The sequence below is a fragment of the Heptranchias perlo genome, chromosome 25 (assembly GCF_035084215.1).
Source record: "Heptranchias perlo isolate sHepPer1 chromosome 25, sHepPer1.hap1, whole genome shotgun sequence".
Classification (NCBI taxonomy): Eukaryota; Metazoa; Chordata; class Chondrichthyes; order Hexanchiformes; family Hexanchidae; genus Heptranchias; species Heptranchias perlo.
Window position 1 is genome coordinate 41,034,538 of NC_090349.1, and position 15,017 is coordinate 41,049,554.

A 15,017-nucleotide genomic window follows, 5' to 3' on the forward strand; every position below is an offset into this window, starting at 1 on the left:
CTTCTTGAACCGCTGCAGTCCGTGTGGTGAAGGTTCTCCCACAGTGCTGTTAGGAAGGGAGTTCCAGCGACAATGAACAAACGTTAACTATTTAAATTGTGTACTAGAGATTAGTTATGTACCTGTGTTATTTCTCAAGTCAGATTGATCATGCTTTGGTCACTGTACATGGTGATTCTGCTCCCTGGACCAGTATCGTAGAATCATAGAATGGTTACGGCACAGAAGGAGGCCATTCGGCCCATCGAGCCTGTGCCGGCTCTCTGCAAGAGCAATCCAGCTAGTCCCACTCCCCCTCTCTTTCCCTATAGCCCTGCAAATTTTTCTCTATCTGATTCCTTTTAGAAAGCCACAATTGACCCTCTTCCACCATCCTTTCAGGTAGTGTATTCCAGATCATAACTACTCACTGCGTAAAAAAGTTTTTCCTCATGTCGCCTTTGGTTCTTTTGCCAATCACCTTAAACCTGTGTCCTCTGGTTCACGACCCGTCTGCCAGTGGGAACAGCTTTTCTTTATTTACTTTGTCTAGAACCTTCATGATTTTGAACACTTCCATCAAATCTCCTCTCAACCTTCTCTGTTCTAAAGAGAACAAGCCCAGCTTTTCCAGTCTATCCACGTAACTGAGGCTCCTCATCCCTGGAACCAGTCTAGTAAATCTTTTCTGCACCCTCTCTAAGGTCTTCACATCCTTCCTAAAGTGTGGTGCCCAGAATTGGACACAGTATTCCAAATGTGGTCGAAACAGTGTTTTATGAAGGTTCAACATAACTTCCTCACTTTTGTACTCTGTGCCTCTATTTATAAAGCCCACGATCCCATATGCTTTTTTAACCACTTTCTCAACCTGTCCTGCCACCTTCAACAACCTGTGTACATATACCCCCAGGTCTCTCTGTTCCTACACCTCCTTTAGAGTTGTACCCTTTAGTTTATATTGCCTCTCCGCGTTCTTCCTACCAAAATGTATCACCTCACACTCTCAGCGTTAAATTTCATCTGCTATGTGTCTGCCACCGTCCCTTTTATTACGTGGGCTTCAATTTTATTGACAAGCCTATTATGTGGCACTTTATAAAACACCTTTTGGAAGTCCATATACACAACATCAACCACATTGCCCTCATCAACCCTCTCTGTTACCTCATCAAAAAACTCAATCAAGTTAGTCAAACACAATTTGCTTTAAACAAATCCGTGCTGGCTTTCCCTTAATAATCCACACTTGTCCAAGTGACTATTAATTTTTTCCCAGATTATTGTTTCTAAAAGCTTCCCTACCATCGAGGTTGAACTGACTGGTCTGTAGTTGCTGGGTTTAACCTTACACCCTTTGTTGAACAAGGGTGTAACATTTGCAATTCTCCGGTCCTCCGGCATCACCCCTGTGTCTAAGGAGGATTGGAAGATTGTGGCCAATCCTTCTGCAATTTTCACCCTTACTTCCCTCAGCAATCTAGGATGCATCCCGTCCGGATCGGGTGACTTATCTACTTTAAGTACAGCCAACCTTTCTAGTACCTCCTCTTTATCAATAGAAGAGGGCTTTCCTTTGTGAGCTTCCTGATATACTGGGTCAGGCTCCCTCATACACTATATCAACAACCTCAGAGTCCTACCCCTTTTGGGCATTCCCAGTTTAAGTTGAGTTGGTTGAAAGCTCCCTTCACTAACACCTTCCTTTTCCCACTCATCCAGAGCAGGGGACCTTTCCCTGGTTCTCCTGGCCAATATTTATCCCTCAACCAACATCACTTTAAAAAAAACACAGATTACCTGGTCATTATCACACTGCTGTTTGTGGGAGCTTGCTGTGCGCAAATTGGCTGCCACGTTTCCTACATTACAACAGTGACTACACTTCAAAAGTACTTCATTGGCTGTAAAATGCTTTGGGACGTCCTGAGGTTGTGAAAGGCAATGTATAAATGCAAGCCCTTTCTTCTTTCTTTCTAAAGTGTCATAAAGTGACGAGTCACTGATGTCAAGCAATATGAGTAAGCAACAAATTCAAGGAGCTCTGATATTTTTCAACCTTAATCACTAATAACTAATTAATCACTAATACCTGGAGTACTGTGTACAGTTCTGGTGCCCATATTTAAGGAAGGACATACTTGCATTTGAGGCAGTTCAGAGAAGGTTCACTAGATTGATTCCGGGTATGAAAGGGTTGTCTTATGAGGAAAGATTGAACAGGTTGGGTCTATACTCATTGGAGTTTAGAAGAATGAGAGGAGACCTTATTGAAACATACAAGATTCTGAGGGGACTCGATAGGGTAGATGCTGAGAGGATGTTACCCCTCATGGGGGAATCTAAAACTAGGGGGCATAGTCTCAGAATAAGGGGCCGTGTAAGACAGAAATGAGGAGGAATTTCTTCTCCTTGAGGGCCGTGAACCTTTGGAATTCTTTACCCCAAAAAGCTTTGAAGGCTGAGTCATTGAATACATTCAAGGCTGAGTTAGACAAATTTTTGATCAGCAAGGGAGTCAAAGGATATGGGGAAAGGGCGGGAAAGTGGGGTTGAGGTAAAAATCAGATCAGCCATGATCTCATTAAATGGCAGAGCAGGCTCGAGGGGCCGAATGGCCTAATCCTGATCCTATCTCTTATGGTCTTAATATGGGCGTATTGAGCAAAACTAGTAAATACCTGGGAAATAGTCATGTGCGGCAACATAAAGACATAAGTATGGGATGGAAAAGGCCATTGAGCCTATCAGACCTATTTCTTCCACAGAACATGTACAGTCTACCCTATCATGGACTCTGTCTAATTCATATGAAGAAAGGATGAACATAGTGTTCCTGCCTTCCCACCACCCCCCCGCCCCCGCAAAGGTGAATCAAGCAAAACCCCAGTAATGCCTCTCTAAACTCACAACTCATTCTTCCGTTGAGTAATTGCATTCTTTGGCAGGACATGTCCACCTGCTTTAGACAGGTTCCATTATTAAATGAAATTAGGTGTGTGCAGTGGCAAGTAAAAGATTACAAACATCGTTCAAGTAGCTGCACAGCATGTTGGAGTGTCTGTGTGTAATAGAAAGAAGCAATAGGGCACAACTCTGCTCTTGTGATTCCTTCTGCATGGGCGAGTTCCCGATCACAGCCACTCTGCTGTTTGGAATGCACAATGAAGGGAAGATGCTTCCCTACAGGCAGGAAAATAAGAGGGAGAGTCTTCCCTGTAATGTCTGTGTGGGTGTTTGTCTGTGTGTATACATGTGTCTATGTATGCGCTTGTGCATATATTTACATCTGTGTGTGTGTGCATGTCTGCATGTGCGCTTGTGCATGTATGTATGGGTATGCATGTGTATGTATATATGTGTGTATATGTGTGTGTAGCTATGTGCAAGTGTGTACGTGTATTTATGTCTGTGTATGTGAATGTATGTGTGTGTACCTGTGTATGTGAATGTATATGTGTGTATGTCTGTCTGTGTATGTGTGTGTCTGTGTATGTGAATGTATGTGTGTGTATGTCTGTGTGTGTCTGTATATGTGAATGTATGTGTGTGTATGTCTGTGTGTGTCTGTGTATGTGAATGTATGTGTGTGTACCTGTGTATGTGAATGTATGTGTGTGTATGTCTGTCTGTGTCTGTGTATGTGAATGTATGTGTGTGTGTACCTGTGTATGTGAATGTATGTGTGTGTATGTCTGTCTGTGTATGTGAATGCACATATTCATAAAGAAACTGCAAGTTGTGAGTTTGGATCTCTTGCTCTCTGCCTTCCTGCACTCGCTGTATAGCTGCCTTCAAAATGTATATTTAACCAAAACCTGTAGATTGCCTGTGTAACAGCCGATGGGATGTACCAATCCCAGAACATTCCGTCAAACATTACCAATAGGTTGGATGTTACAATCATCAGGGCTGCTCCTCTAGCAAACCCACTGCTCCTTGCAGCAGTTCCAGAGTGGCACTGGGTGAAGGCCTGGCACCAAATCACCTGGCAACTCTCAGTGAAAGATGGTGTGTGGCACAGCAATGCCCAGATTTAAGAGGCGGTGTTATCCTTACAAAAAAATAAAATCCTTCCCATATCGTAAAAGTGAATTGATCTTAAATTCTCTAAATATCTTTTCATGTAAAATAATTTCTTGAGCCTGGTGGTTTAACTGAAGGAAGCCCTGTCGTGTTAGAAGAGCCAATGCCACCATTAACACTGATGGATAGAGAAGTCTCAATTCGCAGATAATCCATGACAAATTCTTGAATTATCGGACACTTTTTTTTGGATAACTTTGCACTACAACACGAAGACTGAAAGGAACCCTTTGTAACACAAGAATGAGACACATTTCAGAACATTAATCCCATCCATTAAATAACCACATGGTGCTTGTCCTGAGACGTTGGTGTTGATGAAACGCAGACCAATTAGTCACAGCCTATTATAACATTGGGCCACCCTGAGTGAAAGAGATCAGAATCCCATATTCACAATATGGAATCATTAGCAGCCTCTGATTCTAATCAGGGCACTGTTGCAATCTGCAGGACAAAGACTGTTGACTTATTTTTGCATATACTGGGTACAAAGCTACACTGAGACATTTGGTGACCATGGCAATTTCAAAACATGATGGATGAGTCTTAAAATGAGACCAGTGGCAGTGAAAGCAATAACATGTTGTTGTGACTGAAGTAGGGGGTTGATACGGTTCTTGTCTATCTGCAGGGTGCAGCGAGGCTATCCGATGAGGCGTTCGTCATCTCTGAGCTGGAGGGCGAAATGAATGCAATGAAGTGTATCGTCTTCCCAGACATAGGCTCTCACTGGGTTCAAAGGGAAGACTCACCTTTTGAGTCCGCATCTCAGCCTTGAGATGGCGCAGCCTCTCGCACCCTGCGTTCACTCTTGACATCCACGGCAAACACTTCTCCAGTCTTCCGGAGAGATACGCCTCCTAAACTGATCAGTAAGTCCGTGCCTTAAAGGTTATGGAAAATGACTTGGTTAATCGTGTTGTAAGCCTTCCTGGAATGTTAGGAAATAGCAATAGGTTCTCACATCAAATAATAAAAAGACACAATTTCAATAAGTTATTTGTTAATGTGAAATATTACATTCACAAGCCAGACTAGACGATCCTATTTGCGCACGTGCAGTGTTTGAGACTACATTATGCCATTATATATGTAACCAGCGGAGGGAACCTTGTCCTGGAGGTAATGTTGTGCTTCATTTGGTAAGCTCCTAGTTGAGAGATAGATACCCACAATGCGCCCGAGGTGCTTAGCAGGTACTAAGGCAGAGAGTAGAGCGGGCTGGGAGCCAGCGCACAGTTTGCGCACTATGTGCATTGGGCCCTCGACTGCTATTTAAATGAGGCGACTGCCCCATGATGCAGCTGGACAGTTGTGCGCCAGCCACACAAGGCCCATTTGGAACTGGAATCAAGGGAGAGGCCAACCTTTGACATTTTGAAAGAAAATGTGGGCACTTTTGCCTCTTGGCATTCCTGGCACCAATGTCCCCCTTGCGTAGAGCTCCAATTATCCCTTGCTGCTCCCTCCCCCACCCCACCAAACCCTGCCCAGCGCCCCTTCCCCCTGTTAGGAAAGTGCCCCCATTGGACTGCTGGCACCTACCTGCCACTCGGTTATGAAGCACCAATAAATTATGCAAATGAGCTGACCACCCTTTATCCGGTGAAATCAAACAACTTGTGCACTGGTGCCATTGGCACAATGCACAGGCCACATTATCAGCCTCATAACATCATAGGTAACAGGGTTACATAGATCATACATGTGTCCTATGGGAGCTGCACACTGTAGAGGAGACTTATACTATTCATACAACAACAAGAAGAACTACTTGCATTTATATAGCGCCTTTAACATGGTAAAGCATCCCAAGGCACTTCACAGGAGCGATTATCAAACAAAATTTGACACTGAGCCACATAAGGAGATATTAGGACAGGTGACTAAAAGCTTGGTCAAAAAGGTAGATCTTAAGGAGCGTCTTAAAGGAGGAGAGAGAGGTGGGGCAATGGAAATCGGGGATGCGCAAGAGGCCAGAATTGGAGGAGCGCAGAGATCTCGGAGGCTTGTAGGGCTGGAGGAGGTTACAGAGATAGGGAGGGGCGAGGCCACGGAGGGATTTGAAAACAAGAGAACAGGAAGTCACGTGCCATAGTACAGCTGCTGTGTCTGTGTGAGGTACTCGGAAAATGAATATCAGCTCCTCCACCACCAACACAGCTTGTCCAACTCTCCGGCATTAGTTCCTTTGCCATGTTGAGCACATAACCTGCCCAGTTTACAACACTTGGCACTTATACAAGTGTTGGCACTGAGACAGTATCAGTATCAGGCGAGTGAATGACCTTTCACCCAGTGCTCACTGTATGCTTGAGGGAAAGTATGCAACGATGAGCCAACATATAAAAATGTTTCCTCCATACTTACATTATTTATGACGTGGAGATGCCGGTGATGGACTGGGGTTGACAAATGTAAGGAATCTTACAACACCAGGTTATAGTCCAACTGTTTTATTTGAAAATCACAAGCTTTCGTCAGGTGATATTTATGACCACACTGAAAGTGACTAATAATTAAACAGATAAATTTGCATGCAAGAGTTTGAAAGAAATGTACACGTTTTGTTGAGCAATTAACTGTGCTAAAGTCTCATTACATTCCTTCATTCCCTTTTAAAGCATAGCATGATGACCTTTAAAAATGCATTTTCAATACACTGTCAACAAATAACCCCATGGAATAAAATATCATGCATCACACTAACTTATTCTAAAATTGTTTCATCAGCGTGTTTTTGATAACGTAGCAGAGTTTTATATAATGTATCAAACTAGCACTAGCGATCTATTCAGTAGATTTGCAGTAAAGTAATTAATGAAGTGCTCTGAGATGTTTCCGAGTGACGTGATAAAGAATGATGTAATCACAAGGTTTTCTTTTTAAAGAAAGAACTTGCATTTATATCACACCTTTCAGGTCTTCAGGATGTCCCAAAAATGCTTTACAGCCAATGAAGTACATTTGAAGTGTAGTCACTGTTGTAATGCAGGGAAACACAGCAGCCAATTTGCGCACAGCAAGATCCCACAAACAGCATTGAGATAAGTGACCAGATAATCTATATTGGTGGTGTTGAGGGAGGAATTATAGCCAGGAGAGAGAGTATCATAGTATCATAGTATGTTACAGCGCAGAAGGAGGCCATTCGGCCTATCGTGCTTGTGCCAGCTCTTTGAAAGAGCTATCCAACTAGTCCCACTCCCCTGCTCTTTCCCCAAAGCCCTGTACCCTTTGAATAGTGTCTTGGGATCTTTTACATTCACCTGAACAGCTGGATGAAGTTGGTTTAACATCTCATCTGAAGTTAGGCACCTACAACACTCCTTCAATTCCAGTCTAGATCATGTGCTGGAGTGAGGCTTCAACTCAGAACCTTTAGATACAGAGACCAAAGTGTTACCACTGATCCAAACTAACAATTTAGGATGGAAAACGTTCTTGCATTTAACAGGACTGATGATAGTACTACTGACATTAAGGGAATTCCAATCTTATTAAAGTATGCGATTAAGGATTATTTGTGGATTAGAATAATAGAATCTTGCAGCACAGAAGGAGGCCATTTGGCCCATCATGCCTGTGCTGGCTCTAAAGAACATAAGAAATAGGAGCAGGAGTAGGCCATACAGCCCTTCGAGCCTGCTCCGCCATTCACTCAGATCATGGCTGATCTTCGACCTCAACTCCACTTTCCTGCCTGATCCCCATATCCCTCGATTCCTCTAGATTCCAAAAATCTATCTATCTCAGCCTTGACTATACTCAACGACTCAGCATCCACAGCCCTCTTTGAAAGAGCTACTCAATTAGTCCCAATCCCCCGCTCTTTCCCCAAAAATTCCACCAATTTTTAAATTGAGACATTCCAATTCTGCAGCACACGTGGCACAAACTGACCAAAGGCTGATGTCAGGAATTTCTTCAAGTAAAGAGTGATTAGAGTATGGAATGGACTCTCTGATAGGGAAGCACTTAAGAAACAGTTAGATGCTGTGATTAGCATGAGATCTTTCTGGATGGATGAGCTAGGATAGGTCTAATGGCCCTCTCAATCCAGATCCAATTTGTAATCCAGATCCAATTTGTAATCCAGATCCAACTTGTTATCCAGGGCCAATTTGTAATCCAGATCCAATTTGTAATCCAGATCCAATTTGTAATCCAGATCCAATTTGTAATCCAGATCCAACTTGTTATCCGGGCCCAATTTGTAATCCAGATTCAATTTGTAATCCAGATCCAACTTGTTATCCAGATCCAATTTGTAATCCAGATTCAATTTGTAATCTAGATCCAATTTGTAAACTCCAATTTGAAACAGGGCACTCCTTTAATATCCAGGGGCATATTTTCAACTTACCATCCGAATGTAGAACTTGCATTGCAGATTGGCCGCCAGTTATAGAAACCACCCGATTCCGCTTCTGCAACTGTCAAGGGTGCCTGTGGTGGTTTCCCCTCATCTAGAGTCATAGAGTCATAGAGTTATACAGCACGGATAGAGGCCCCTCGGCCCATCGTGTCCGCGCCGGCCATCAAGCCCTGTCTACTCTAATCCCATATTCCAGCATTTGGTCCGTAGCCTTGTATGCTATGGCATTTCAAGTGCTCATCCAAATGCTTCTTGAATGTTGTGAGGGTTCCTGCCTCCACAACCCTTTCAGGCAGTGAGTTCCAGACTCCAACCACCCTCTGGGTGAAAAAGTTCTTTCTCAAATCCCCTCTAAACCTCCCGCCTTTTACCTTGAATCTATGTCCCCTTGTTATAGAACCCTCAACGAAGGGAAAAAGCTCCTTAGTATCCATCCTATCTGTGCCCCTCATAATTTTGTACACCTCAATCATGTCCCCCCTCAGCCTCCTCTGCTCCAAGGAAAACAAACCCAATCTTCCCAGTCTCTCTTCATAGCTGAAGCGCTCCAGCCCTGGTAACATCCTGGTGAATCTCCTCTGCACCCTCTCCAAAGCGATCACATCCTTCCTGTAGTGTGGCGACCAGAACTGCACACAGTACTCCAGCTGTGGCCTAACCAGTGTTTTATACAGCTCCATCATAACCTCCTTGCTCTTATATTCTATGCCTCGGCTAATAAAGGCAAGTATCCCATATGCCTTCTTTACCACCTTATCTACCTGTTCCGCCGCCTTCAGGGATCTGTGAACTTGCACACCAAGATCCCTCTGACCCTCTGTCTTGCCTAGGGTCCTCCCATTCATTGTATATTCCCTTGCCTTGTTAGTCCCTCCAAAGTGCATCACCTTGCACTTTTCTGGGTTAAATTCCATTTGCCACTGTTCTGCCCATCTGACCAACCCATCTATATCGTCCTGCAGACTGAGGCTATCCTCCTCGCTATTTACCACCCTACCAATTTTTGTATCATCAGCGAACTTACTGATCATACCTTTTACATTCATATCCAAGTCATTAAGGTAGACCACAAACAGCAAGGGACCCAGCACCGATCCCTGTGGTACCCTACTGGCCACAGGCTTCCAGTCACAAAAACAACCTTCGACCATCACCCTCTGCCTTCTGCCACTAAGCCAGTTTTGTATCCAAAGTGCCAAGGCACCCTGGATTCCATGGGCTCGTACCTTCTTGACCAGTCTCCTGTGGGGGACTTTATCGAAGGCCTTACTGAAATCCATGTATACCACATCCACTGCGTTACCCTCATCCACACGCCTAGTCACCCCCTCAAAAAATTCAATCAAATTAGTCAGACATGATCTTCCCTTGACAAAGCCATGTTGACTATCCCTGATTAATCCTTGCTTCTCCAAGTGGAGACTAATTTTGTCCTTCAGAATTTTTTCCAATAATTTTCCTACCACTGATGTTAGGCTCACTGGCCTGTAGTTCCCCGGTTTTTCCCTACTCCCCTTCTTGAATAATGGTATTACATTAGCGGTTCTCCAGTCCTCTGGCACATCCCCTGTGGCCAGAGAGGTTCTGAATATATGTGTCAGAGCCCCCGCAATCTCCTCCTTTGCCTCACACAGTAGCCTGGGATACATTTCGTCCGGGCCTGGGGATTTATCCATTTTTAGGCCTGCTAAAACCGCCAATACCTCCTCCCGCTCGATGTTAATATGTTCGAGTATATCACAGTCCCCCTGCCATATTTCTATGTCTACATCGTCCTTCTGCCTCCAAATAAACCATACCGCAAAAGGAGGGGGGGGGTGGCACAGGGCTGAACACGGCTTACTGTTCTGCGACAAGTCCTGAAGCAGCAAGGCCAATTTTTTAATTCAAAAAGTCAAAGATAAAGACTATTTTGACAATACCAGCCTGTCCCTTAAGATAGATAGCACTTAAACAGTGGCCCAGGAATCAGGAGTGTCAAGTTATTATAAGGGCAATTTTCCCCTGATCTGCTCCCAGCTCTATTACAGGAAACCTGTGTACAAAACCCTCTGACGACTATCTGCATGGAGTTTACATTGCTGCACCCTCTTCAGACACAAGTCAGGTGCAGACACCAGAGAATCTGTAGAGAAAGTTCAGATGCAGTACTATCCAGGAGTGGAACAGCAGCAAAGGGTTTAGTGCCCATTTTTCCTCTGCATTGCACCCAGTTTTCCAGTGCTGTGTTGGATCTGGGCAAAGGAAAATCTATTTCATCACGATGTCTTTATCTCTTTCTGCTTCACACACCATTCCCTGTTTGGAGAGGATGGGCCCTGAAATATCCTCCTAGGCCACCATTTTACATTGTCGAAGTTTCCCAGGAGGTCCACTCAAACAAAAATGGCACGTCTGGTTAAAAACTGGCCAATGGCAACTTTGCACAGCAGAGATTGAGAGACTGTATGTCAGGAACTGTCATTGCCAGCACATGGGCTCATTAATCAGTGACGCACTGTGCCGAAGGAACAACACACCACAGGCACCATTTTCTTGACTTTCTTGGTCACTTCCAGTCCCTGCTGTTTAATTAGCCTGGGGCAGTCAGTATTTCCCCTTGTGAGGCCCAGCGCGTTTTGTAACAGTCTCAAGTGCACACTGAATAAACACTAAGTCAATAAATACATAAAATCTTTAGTGGTCCCTTAAAACCTTTTAAAATAAACAATAGTTCCACAAAAGACAAACTTTCTCCTTAATGAGTCGCTAGCAAAAACAAGAAGTGGCCCGTTTATGTCACTGTGACATAAGGGTGCGTTTGGAGTTGTCAAATATACGGGAGGCCAAAAATTCTTCGGGGTTTCCACAAATTTCCCACCGTAACCCCCCAGAAAACAGCTGGATTCCAGCCCCCTATATCTCAAGGAGGAGGAAGTGAGCTTGAGCACGGAGATTGCTCAGGACAGAGAGTGAACCTCTAACGGAGTGAATTGCTAACAGAGTGAGGAGTCTCAACTGGGAATTTGGCGAGTGTGGCAATTAGGTGCAGAGGGGGAAGCAGGTGCTAAGCGATTTAAAGCAAAGGACTATAAACTAATCTCTCAAACTTTAAAACTTGAATAAAAAAATACATAAATTTTTTTTTAAACGACTAAGGGCTCAATTTTAAAAGGGTAGTGGGAAGGCATCATCAATGGGTGCGCGGCAAACTCGGATAATAAAAACTTACCTTTCCCCATGCAATCGCGACTTACTTAGTGGCCCTCAACGTGACTCCCGGGATTGCTGTCTGAAAGCTGCGCAGTGGACGGACTGCACACCCGCATGACAGGCTGTCAGCCGGAGTGTCTGTATTTAAAGGGCCATTGCTCCAATGGATTTTGCTGGAGCAAAAAGCAAGGAGACCCAGTGGAGCAGCACAGGGGCAAGGCTGCTCCAAGATTTAACGATGCCATGGATGAATAAAGCAATAAGGGCAAAATTGAAACTAAAGAAAAAGGCATACACTAAGTACAGAGACAACAAAGGAGGGGATGACAAACGAGAATATGAAAAGGTTAGGAAAGAAGTTTGAAAAAAACAATTAGGAAGGCAAAGAGAAACTATGAGATTAAATTATCAAGGAATATAAAAAACTATAGTAAAGTATTCTACAGACACATAAATAACAAAAAAAAATCCGGATTGGGATAGGGCCACTGAGGGATACACACGTTAAACTTACAATGATGGCGAAAGGGCAGAAATATTAAATAATTACTTTGCCTCAGTATTTACCAGAGAGTCTAAAATGGCAGGAATGACATTAGAAGAAGAGATCAAAAAAGATCTAAGGACATTTAAGATAGAAAGAGGGGAGATAATTGATAAACTAATCAAACTTAGAGAGGATAAAAGCCCTGGTCCGGATGGATTGCATCCAAACATATTAAAAGAAGTTAGGGAAGAGATAGCAGAGGCTCTATTACATATATATAAACATTTATTACAAAACGGAATGGTAGCAGAGGACTGGCAGACAGCTAATGTGATTCCTATATTTAAAAAGGGCGATAGAACTAATCCAGAGAACTATAGATCAATTAGCTTAACGTCAGCGGTAGGAAAGATAATGGAATCCTTACTCAAAGATGTAATAGAAAAACATCTGGAAACTGAAAATATAATAAAGAGTAGTCATGCTTGACCATCCTTAATGAATTCTTTGACGAAGTAACAGAAAGAGTAGACAAGGGTAATGTAATAGATGTAATATATTTGGATTTTCAAAAGGCCTTTGACAAGGTGCCGTATAATAGACTCATGACTAAGGTCAGAGTATGTAGAGACAAGGGACAAGGGATAGCAAGCTGACTACAAAACAGAAAACAGAGAGTAAGGATTAAAGTTAATTACTCAGACTGGCAAAAGGTGGGAAGTTGTGCTCCACAAGGATCGGTGCTGGGTCCACCGTTGGTCACCATTTACATGAACGATTTGGTCTCGGGAATCAGAAGTACAATTTCAAAATTTGCGGACGACACCAAATTGGGGGGGTATAGTAAATACCGAGGAGGGCTGCAGCAAAATACAGGAAGACATTAATAAACTTGCAGAATGGGCGTGTAATTGGCAAATGAATTTCAATATAGGTAAGTGTGAGGTATTACATTTTGGTAGGAAGAATAAGGGGGTCACATACTGCTTGGATAATAAGACTCTAAATGAGGTGGAGGAGCAAAAGGGATCGGGGATTACAAATACACAAATCACTAACAGTAGTGATGCAACTTAATAAGGCCATTAAAGAAAAGCAAACCAAGCACTAGGGTTCATTTCTAGAGGAAAAGAATTGAAAAGCAGAGAAGTTATGTTAAACTTGTATAGAACAGAGTACTGAGAACAGTTCTGGTCTCCATATTATAAAAAGGATATAGAGACACTGGAGAAGGTGCAAAAAGGATTTACTAGGATGATACCAGATAGGTTATACCTATCACGAAAAATTGAGCAGGCTGGGGTTTTTTTCTCTAGAAGACGGAGGGGTACCTAATAGAGGTCTTTAAGATTATGAAAGGGTTTGATAGGGTAGACGTAGAGAAGATGTTTCCACTTGCGGGGGAGACCAGAACTAAGATAGTCACTAATAAATCCAATCGGGAATTCAGGAGAAACTTCTTTACCCAGACAGTAGTTGTGGAACTTGCTACCACAAGGAGTAGTTGAGGCGAATAGCACAGATGCATTTAAGGGGAAGCTGGATAAAGACATGAGGGAGAAAGGAATAGAAGGATATGCTGATAGGATTAGATGAAGTAGGGAGGGAGGAGGCTTGTGTGGAGCATAAACACTGGCATGGACCTCTTGGGCCGAATGGCCTGTTTCTATGTAATTCTATGTAAAGTGATGCTTCAGTTGCACAGAGCTGGAGCTCTTTTCTCTAGAAAAGGGAAGGGTGAGGTCTGGAGATACTGCGTTCAGTTCTGGGCACCGCACCTCAGGAAGGATTTATTGGCCTTGGAGGGGGTGCAGTGCAGATTCACCAGAATGATACCAGGGGCTTAGAGGGTTAAATTATGAGAAGAGGTTGCATAAACTTGGTTTGTATACCCTTGAGTATAGGAGATTGAGGGCAACCTGATCGAGGTGTTTAAAATGTTAAAAGGATTTCATAGGGTAGATACAGAGAAACTATTTCCTCTGGTGGGAGAATCAAGAACAAAGGGACTTAATCTTAAAATTAGAGCTAGGCCATTCCGGAGCAAAATCAGGAAGCACTTATTCACACAAAGGGTAGTGGAAATCTAGAATCCTCTCCCCAAAAGGCTGTGGATGCTGGGGAACAATTAGAGCTTCCAAGACTGAGATCTTTCGATATTTTTTAGGTAAGGGTATCAAGGGATATGGAGCAAAGGAGGGTAAATGGTGTTGAGGTGCAGATCAGCCATCATCTAATTGAATGGCGGAGCAGGCCCGTGGGGCTGAATGGCCCACTCCTGTTCCTAATGTCCCTACATTTCCAAGGGTTTCACATTTGCCTTGTAAGGGGCAGAACCTCTCATTCACCTCCTAAAAAGAAAGTGACAGCAAGAGAGGCATTACTGGGCCAGGGACTCCCTTCGCCAGGAGTTTCCACTCCTTTGGCTCAGTCGGGAGTCTGCGCACCAGTGGAGGCCGGCAGGCCGGGTGAGTTGAGGTGTATCCTGCCTCCAGAAGGCTGAATGTGGCCCAACCTCTGAGGTCCAGGCCAAAGAAGCAGCCTGGACCCCTGAAGAAAAAGATCCTTTTGCTTGTGAGTTTTTTTTAATGATTGGTCCACGTACACAAGGGGGTCGCGGTGACTATGACCAGGGTAGGAGTGGAAGGGAAAAGGGAAAAGGGAAACACCCCCCACCTCCCCCCCTCCACCCCGCCATTTGTCCAAAGTGTTGCCTGTCCAATGCCCTCCCACTGATCCTGCAAACTCCGGTGGGATCAGTGCTGGGGAAGCAACATCGGACATGATTCCAGCTTAACCACCGGGATCACGACCTGTGGATTTTCTACCCTGCTACATAGGAACATGAGAACAGGAATAGGCCATTCAGCCCCTTCAGCCTGTCCCACCATT

The 15,017-nt window shown here is 43.8% G+C and overlaps 1 long non-coding RNA gene across 2 annotated transcripts in view; it reads left to right on the plus strand.

Moving 5' to 3' along the window:
- Positions 1 to 15,017, plus strand: part of LOC137342409 (uncharacterized) — a 152,070-nt gene that overhangs the window by 52,257 nt on the left and 84,796 nt on the right. For both annotated transcript variants that reach the window (XR_010967250.1, XR_010967251.1), the window contains one exon: positions 4,700 to 4,940. This is a non-coding gene — a long non-coding RNA (uncharacterized lncRNA). The remainder of the gene's footprint in view (positions 1 to 4,699; positions 4,941 to 15,017) is intronic.